The 9,420-nt window shown below is 33.9% G+C and overlaps 1 pseudogene; it reads right to left on the bottom strand.

Moving 5' to 3' along the window:
- Positions 1-5,629: 5,629 nt before the first annotated feature.
- On the bottom strand, positions 5,630-6,106 carry LOC101708739 (succinate dehydrogenase [ubiquinone] cytochrome b small subunit, mitochondrial pseudogene; annotated as a pseudogene).
- Positions 6,107-9,420: the final 3,314 nt, after the last annotated feature.

Below are 9,420 nucleotides of genomic sequence, written 5' to 3'. Positions count from 1 at the left end.
GTCTTTCCCTGGTTTTGGAATCAAAGTAATACTTGTTTCCAGGAATGCATTTGGAAATATTGCTTCCCTTTCAATTTCCTTGATGAGTTTAAAGAGTAATGGCAACAGTTCTTCTTTAAATGTCTTGTAGAATTCAGCAGTGAAGCCATCAGGACTTGGGCTGCTCTTTGTTGGTAATTTTTTTATTACATTTTCAATTTCACTCATTGTAATTGGGGTGTTTAGAATTTCTATATCTTCCTCATTTAACTTTGGCAATTCATATGTATCTAGGAATCTGTCCATTTCTTCTGTTTTTTTCCATTTTATTGGAGTAAAGTAGGTATTGATGATGCTTTGGATTTCTGCTAGATCTGTTGTGGCTTCACTTTTTCATTCCTGATTGCATGGATTTGAGCATTTTCTTTCCTTTTTTTGATAAGGTCATCTAAGGGTTTATCGATTTTATTTATTCTTTCAAAAAACCAACTCTGATTCATTAATTGTTTGTATCATCTCCACTGCCTTGATTTCTGCTCTGATATTTATAATTTTCTCTCTTGTATGAGCTTTGGGCTTGTTATGCTCTTCTTTTTCTAGGAGCATGAGGTTCTGAATTAGGTTATTTATGTGAGTTCTCTCTGTTTTCCTAATATGGGTATTGACTGCTATGAATTTCCCATGTAGAATTGCTTTCATTGTGTTCCATAGATTCCTGTTTGTTGTACTGGCATTATCATTTACTTGTAGAAACTGTCTAATTTCTCCTTTAATTTCCTCTGTGACCCATTGGTTGTTCAGGAGGGTGTTATTCAATTTCCATGTGTTTGTGGGAGTTTTGCAGTTTGTTATGTCATTGGTCTCCAATTTTATTGCACTATGGTCTGATAATATAAAGGGGGTAACTTCAGTTCTTTTACATTTATTTAGACATATCCTATGACCTAGCATGTAGTCTATTTTGGAGAATGACCCATGTGCAACCAAAAAGTATGTGTACTCTGATTTTGTGGGGTGGAACACTCTGTAAATATCTATTAAATCCATTTGTTCAATAGCTTGGTTCAGCTCTAGAATTTCTTTGTTAATTTTTTGTCTAGATGGTCTGTCTAATTGTAATAATGGGGTATTGAGATCCCCCACTACAATTGTATTAGAGTTTATTTGGTTTTTCATGTTCATTAATATTTGTTTTGTATAGTTGTGTGCATTCATATATGGTGCATATATATTTGTATTTTTCATCTCTTCCTCTTGGACTCTTCCCTTCACAAGGATGTAAAGAACATCCTTGTCTCTCTTAATTAGTTTTGGTTTGAAATCTACTTTGTCTGCAAATAAAATTGCTACCCCTGCTTTTTTCTGGGTTCATGTGGCATGGAGAATGGTTTTCCATCCTTTTACTTTCAGTCTATGAATTTCTTTTTGAGTTAGGTGTGTTTCTTGTATACAGCATATTGTTGGATATTGCTTCTTAATCCATTGTATCAGCCTATTTTTTTGATTGGTGAATAGAGACAATTAACATTGATAGTTATAATTGATAGATATTGACTCATCCTTGTCATGATGTTTTACTATTGGTGTCTCTTTTATTTCTTGTTTTCTTTTGTTTTGTTTTCCCCTTTAGTTTCTTACCTTGCCTGGTTGCTTCCCTTTGTTGGATCTCATGGAGATGTACTCTGCACTGTCTTTTTCTAGGATATTGCTTAGGATTTTTGGAGTGCTAGTTTGGTATTCATGAAATTTCTCAGGTGTTCTTTGTCGTGGAAGTATCTAATTTCCCCATCGATTTTGAAAGATAATTTTGCAGGATACAACAATCTAGGTTGGAAGTTATTTTCTTTTAGGGCTTGAAATATTTGACTCCAGGCTCTCCTTGACTTAAGGGTTTGTGCTGAAAAATCTGCCATAATTCTGATGCGCTTTCCTTTATAGGTGATTTGTTTCTTTTCTCTAACTGCCTGTAGAATTTTATTCTTCTGTTGGGCTTCTGGGATCTTCATTATTATGTGTCTAGGTGTAGATTTTTTTTGATCATGTCTAGTTGGAGTTCTATATACCTCACTTACCTGTATGTCCAATTCTCTACCTCTGTCTGGGAAGTTTTCTACAATTACTTCTGTGAACAGTTCTTTTATGATGATTATATTTTCTCCTATTTTTTTGTGAATTCCTCTCAGTCTTATGTTATTTTTCTCTGCATCATCCGGCAGCTGCTTGATTGATTTCTCCTGGTCCCTTACTATTTTTAAGAAATCTCTGTTTTCATGGTCCTTCACCACAATCCTGTCTTGTATATCTGATATTCTTGATATTCTATCTTCAGATTCCCTTAATCTGCTATGCATGCTTTCAATGGAGTTTTTTTTTTAACAGCTCACAAATTCTTCTTTAAAATGATGTTAAATTACTGACAAACAAGAAACTCCAACAGACATATGCCAGTGGTGCTGCTTTATTTAAGCAATTGGCACTCCTTGATGCTTTTGAGGCACTTCTTCCGGGGCTGCATGAAGCCATCATCTGAATCATCACTAAATTTATTATCTTCTGATTCATTCTTGAATTCTACTTTGGAAAATCTTTTTTCTGAATAAAGATTCTGTAGAAGTTCTTCAAAATAGATTTCAAGTTTTATACCAGCATTGGCTACTTCTGAATCAGGCTCATTAAATTCAGCACATTTCTGAAAGTTCAATCTGAAATCAGCTACAAAATCTTTCAATGGATTTTTCAATCTCCTGAATATCTGTTTGAATCTGTTTCATGGATTCCAAATCTTATATTGGGTGATCATATTTCTAATTCATCTATTTTTTTGTCTGTTTCTGTTCTAGAGCCTCTAATTATGTCTTTTGCTCTTCTCAGCATCTCTGTCATTATCTGGGAGATTATTTCTGCTTTGAATTTTTCTAGAGCCTCATTCATCTGTTTTGATACTTTCTGTGCTATCAGTTCAGGGTGTTCAAGTGGTTGATTATCAGACTTTTCATCCTCATTTTCCCCAGAAATTGCCTTTTGTGGGGTAAAGGTCTGATTTCATGACTTGCTTAAATGTCTTCTCATTTTTGTTTTTGGTACTGTCAGTTATAAGTCAATGAGTTTCAGTAAGCCAGCCACAGAGCCACGAGATTCAGACAGACCTCTGGCTGCAAGGCCCAAACTGAGTTCCCTGTCCTCCTGCGGGGCTGAATATTGCAAGGTTCCACTAGTGGTTCCAGCTGTCTCTCCCCCCAAAACAGTCCAGGTTCAAATGGGAGGTGATGATCCCTCCAACTTACCAAGTACAGTGGTTTGGTGTGCCCATATTGCAGAGATTCTCTTTACTTTTCTATTATGTTGATGGTCTCTCTAGAGGGAGACCTGGAATCCTGGAAAGCACCAACTTTTAAAGAAAGAAAAGGAGACAGCCTGGGGGATGAACAGCAGTTTAATTCCTCTGGCACTATTCAACAATCACAAAGGAAAGAAGCAAGGCTTTTACACATGTAGGAAAGCAGCTTAGTTATTCTGGCTATCATTTTTCTGATTTTAACCTCTGGTGACAAATGACTTTAAGTGACTCATAAAAGCTACAGGCGAATCCACAAGTCCCCTGTTTCCATTCACCAATCCTGTACATCAAAGAGCACACCGCAGCCCTCTTCTTTTCAGATAGTATCAAGACAGCAGGAAGATCTCAGCCAAAATCAAGCCCACCAACCACCATAAACATCACAGATGTGCATAATGAGTCGTACCTCTCTTACCACCCATAGAGTCATTGGGTCCCAGTCCTCTGATCCCGGGCAATAATAAATAAGAAAACTAGGAAAACCTCTTTTGCCCCCATGCAACTTTTACAAGGTCTCTTAAAGTTTTCTGGCATTCTTTTAACAAATAGACTTGTGGAATTTCCCAGAAACGACTTAATTCTCTTAGTTAACAAACTTCTTGTGATTTATTCTTACAACTAGATAGCTGAATTCTACCATTTCCGACACTAGTGGGCTTCAGTTTTCATCAGGGAGCCTGAGAGATGCCCTCTCTCTGTTGTTCACTTCTGCAACTCAGGACAATGGCCTTTATGTCCCCCTGTGCCTCTGTGGTGTGAAACTAGGTAGCTGCACAGCGAAGAGGCCAGGGGTGGGGGGATGTGGCACCCAAGCCAGCGGCTGGTGGGCCTGTGGTGGTGGTGGGGGTGTCCTCATGGTCTCCTGGATGCAAGTTGGCAGGGAAACCCAGATGGAGCAAGCTGCAACCACTTGCATCTGACCACAAGGTCAAACTGGCAGCTGGTGTGCCTGCCCAGGGGGTGTCCTCATGGTCTTCTATATCTAAAAATATTTTTAAAAATTAACTGCTGGGTTTATGATCAGAATATTACTAAATCTACAGATAAATTTTGAAAAATAGTCATACAAACAAAACTGAGTTTTCCAATCCATGAACATGGTATATCCTTTAATTTATTTGGTCTTCTTTATTTTCACTTATCACATTTTATTGGTATTTGCAATACATATGAGTTACATTTGGTGTAAGGAATATATATATATATATATATATATCCAAATACATCTATCTATACATCTAATTTCTTAGTCATATTCAATCTCTTTACCTCTCCTCTCCACCCTTTCTATTTCCCCTTCCCCTGATCTGATTCCATTTGTCCAAATGTCTGTTTCCCTGTTACCTATCATCTCTCCTTCATTTTACTCATTAATTGATTTATATTTTGTTTTGTCAAAAAAATATGATATTTAATTTTTGTGTCTGACATATTTAATGTGACACTATAGTCTTAAGATCCATCCATTTTACTCCAAATGACACAATTCATTCTTTTTTATGGATAAATAGTGTTCATATTTTTTAAAGAGTAGAATATATTTTTATTATACAATCTTTTATTTTAACAACTGATTCTTTTCACTGAATACAGTTTTTCATTAGCAATTCCCACTATGGGAAAGCAATTATTACTTACAATTTTATATTTGAGGTCAGATTACTTCAGAAAAAGTAAAAGACATTTGAGAATTAATTCTGTTTGGAATTTGTAATATTCTGATAAATCTGCAAGATCTCTTCCCTAAATGGCTCTCTAAATTCAGAAACTCTCCAAGCTTTCCTTCCTAGGATTTAGGAATCTATATCAGCATTTTCTAATTTTAAAGTTTCTCTAGGACACAAAATAATCATCATTATCTGGTACCAACTGAACAGACAGGGACATTTCCATATTAAACACCGTCTGATTTTCTGGACTCTTTACTCATGAATTAACAGTCTTTCCCTTTGTCTATTATTTCCAGGAAAAATAAGAAAAGGTATAATCACGTATTGACAGTAATAAAGCTGAATTCTCCTTAAGAGACTTGATAAATTAAAGGCAAAAGCTCATACATGATGTTTAGTTATTCTCTGAGTCTTGTGAGTTGGGAGACAATCCCATTAACTCACCAAAATATACAACTCATTCTCACTATTTCTTGGATACAATTCCTCTCAAATCTTTTCCTCAAAATTAAAATTCTGAAAATAACCATGCAATAAGGACCAATGGACTTATCTGTTATTTTTTGCTTACTGTGAGCTGAATGGCATGACAGAGCAGAGGGAAGGAGACATACAATCAATGCTTAAAGTATTAAATCCAAAAGATCAGAGCTTCCACAGCATGGCAACAGCTTTGCATATACCCACATCATGATAGTTGAAATAACAAAGCCCAGCAAAAGTTAAAGCCCAGAGAGCCAAAAGACCTGCCTGGGCAGCTTTCTGTGATGCATTCCCATGAACATAGTAACAACTTGTCCAAGACTCCAGTGACTGTGGAGAGTGACAGCTGCAGCCAGGGAGTAGTCCACTGCAAAGCAAGGATTCAAATATGCAGCTGGAGGCAGACCCAGGAGCAAAACATTGACTACTCTTTCACTAGTCCAGTGGAGAGTTGCAGCCTTAGAACCAGAATGATGGATTGGTGACAGGTGAATGTGCTATTCTCCACACCACCTGGGGAAAGTCAGTCTTGAGGAAATGCTGAGACATGAGGAGGTTTGAGCACTGGAGTTCGAAGGAAAAGAACTCAGGCTCCTCGGGCACCGCAGAGAACACTCAGCCTCATGATAGTGGCCATCTCGCATTTGAAGCCTCAGGGTCATCCCTAAATAGTATTCATATTAATGCATATTAATTTCCTTTGCCCATTTGTCTGTTGAAAGGTATCTATCTAGGCTATCTCAGATCTTATCTGTGGTGAATTGCATTGCTATAAATATGAGTATGCAAATGTCACTACATATGTTGCATTCTTTACCTATGAAAGCCTCAAGTTTATCATTATTTATGACAACATAGTACTTCATTGTGTATAAATACCACATTTTCCTTACTTATTCATCTGTTGATGGACATATACACTGTTTCCAAGATCTAGATATAATAAATTGTGCTGCTATAAACAAGGGTATGCAAGTATCCCTGTAATATGATGCTTTTAACTCTATTGGGAAGATACCTAGATGGAGGATAGCTGGATAAAATGGAATTTCTTTTGGTTTTGTTTTGAGGAATTTCCACACCCTGAGTTCTATAGCGGTTTATTTGATTTTATTACAAGGTGAAAGATATGAATCACTCTTCTGCTCATGGATAACCAATTTTCCCAGCACCTTTTGGAAAAAAAGAAGGAAGAAGAGGAAGGGGGCGGGGGAAGAGAAAACCAAAAAAAGAGAGCAAGAAAGGCTACTGATGTGTTATTGATTGTATAATGTATGTTATTTGCCCCTTTATGAAATATCAGATGGCTGAAAGTAGATGAAATTTTTTTCTGTATTTCTATTATCTCCTTTGGTCTGTATGCCTATTTTTATTACTTAGTAATTTTTTGAATAGTCTAGAGAGCTACATGTATGTATTTTTAAATTTTCATAAAAATAGAAATGTTTATATTTAATTTTACTTTTGAAATACTGCTAGAATATAAAATGGAGAATAATTTTACATGTGCATTAACTTGCATCTTAGGAACTTGCTAAATTTAATTGTGACAGTTTTAATAATTTGCAAATTTCTTAACATTGTCTGTGTTAACAACCATGTCAAAAGCAAATAATGACAATTTTACCTTTTGTTTACACACCTTTATGGTATGCATGAAACTCATTTTCCTTTTTATTTCAATCAATAAGATCACTTTTATGGTGCTGAGGAGTAGGAAAGCAATAATGCATAGTTTATCCTAATTTTCCCAGAAAATCATTCTATGTTTTGCCATTAAGCAGCTAAAATAGCTATAAGCTTATTGTATATTCCCTTTGTCAAATTGAGAAAGTTTACTTAACTTCCACAATCATTCAGTGTTGAATTTGTTTTTATTAGGAATGGGTACTTTTCAAAATATTTTTCTATACCTATTGAAATAACTATATAGTTTTTTTGCTTTATTCAAATAACATAGTAAATTACATTGATCGATTTTCTGAATAAAAATTTACCTACTGTTCTTTTTAAAACTTTTAATAAATGTAAATGAAATACAGATACCATAAAATTTTCACTTTAGTTGTACAGTTATTGATGGTGATTATACATCTCTTTCACCATATTTTTTAAAAGAACATTTAATTTCAGAATATCATAAATATACTAAAACCAAATCCTGTACCCACTAGCAGTCCTCTCACATTCTCCTCATCCCCAAGGCATTGAGAAACATGGATGTTCTTTTTGTGGATCTATGAGTTTGTCTATCTTACATACTTCATATAAAGTGGCCTTTTGTTCCAGGCTTCTTGCACTGGGCATAATGTTTTCAGTTTATATACTGTGGTACATTCACAGTACTATCAGAGTTACTTTTGCTTTTATAATTAAACAACATTCCAATAATTGGATAAACTATACTTCCATGTTTTATTTATCTATCTGTCAATACATGGGCATTTAGTTTGCTTCTACTTTGTGTAGTATTAGTAATAAGGCTTTTATGAATATTCAAGTGTAAATTATGTGTAGTATTATTAATAAGGCTTTTATGAATATTCAAGTGTAAATTATGCGCTTATATTTTTTCAGTTTCCTTGGGTATATATTGGGTAACATGGAACTTCATATCTTTGAAAAATCATTTTTTTCCAAAATGACTTTATCATTTTAGATTCCATAAGAAACAATTAATGGTTTCAGTTTTTCACGTCTTAAGCAAAATTTATTATTAATCATTTTTATTATAGCTGCCCTAGTGAATTAATAAATCTACAGTGGTATCTTATCATTTTGATTTGTATTTCTCTGATGACTAGTCATATTAAATATCTTCCATATGTTTAATGGTGACTTGTATATCTATTTGTAGAAATATCTATCTCAAGAATTTTCTTACTTTTTATTCAGGTATTTATCATTTTACTTTTAAGAACTAATGTATTCTGGACATTGGACCCCTAATGAATATGTGATTTGAAAACATTTTCACTTATTTTGTCATATTACCTTATTTTTATCATTAATATTAGCAGGATATAGCTTTCTGTATTATTTTAATCTAAAATTTAATATATTTTATTTTTAAGAGTAGTTTTAGATTACTGAATTATTGATTAGAATTTTCAGAGTCCAAAAATATTCTTTCCTCACTGTACCCATTTTCCCTTATTATTAACATGCTACATTAATGTAGTATATTTGTTATAATATCAAACGAATATTGAAATATTATTTTTACACAAAGGAGACAATTTATAGTAGGACTTATTCAGTACTATATACTTTTATGGATTTGGAAAATGTATGATGCTATTACTCCCCCATTGCCATATCATATAGAGTAGTTTGGCTGCATTCAATAACTTTCTTTTCCTCCTGTTCACTTCTCTTTCCTTTTTCCACCAGAGTCGCTGATAACCTCTGCCCTTTTTTCTGTCTCTGTAACTTTGGTGTTTTAGACTGAGATAATTGAATTTATATAAAAGACGTATCCCTTAGACTGACATCTTTCACTTAGAAATACGTTGTTCCAATGTATTTTCATGGCTTGGTAGTTCATTTCTTTCCATCTTTGAACAATATTTCATTGTACATAAATATCACCATTTGTTTATGTGTACATTTACTAGAAAAGATTTTGATTGTTTTCATGTTTTTATAATTATGAATAAAACCACTATAAATATTTGTGTAGGTTTTCTGTATGCACATAACTTTTCAATTCATTTGTGTAAATATCTAAGAGTTATTCTTTTATATCATATGTTAAGGCCATGTTTAGCTTTGCAGATATGAATTGTCTTTTCAACTTTTTGCTAATGTTTTTTGAACCACAACTTTTATTTTAATTTTGATGAAGTCCATGGTATGTTTTATCTTTTGCTACTTGTGCTTCAGATGTTATATTTAATAAATCATTATGCATTCTCAAGTCACAAAGATTCACGCAATTTTTATTAAAAG

Source organism: Heterocephalus glaber, unplaced genomic scaffold (assembly GCF_053883595.1).
Source record: "Heterocephalus glaber isolate CG9 unplaced genomic scaffold, H.glaber_assembly_v1.0 deba00000071, whole genome shotgun sequence".
In the NCBI taxonomy this organism is placed as follows: Eukaryota; Metazoa; Chordata; class Mammalia; order Rodentia; family Bathyergidae; genus Heterocephalus; species Heterocephalus glaber.
Note: the sequence above shows the minus strand (reverse complement) of the source record. Positions and strands in the feature narration are given on the sequence as shown.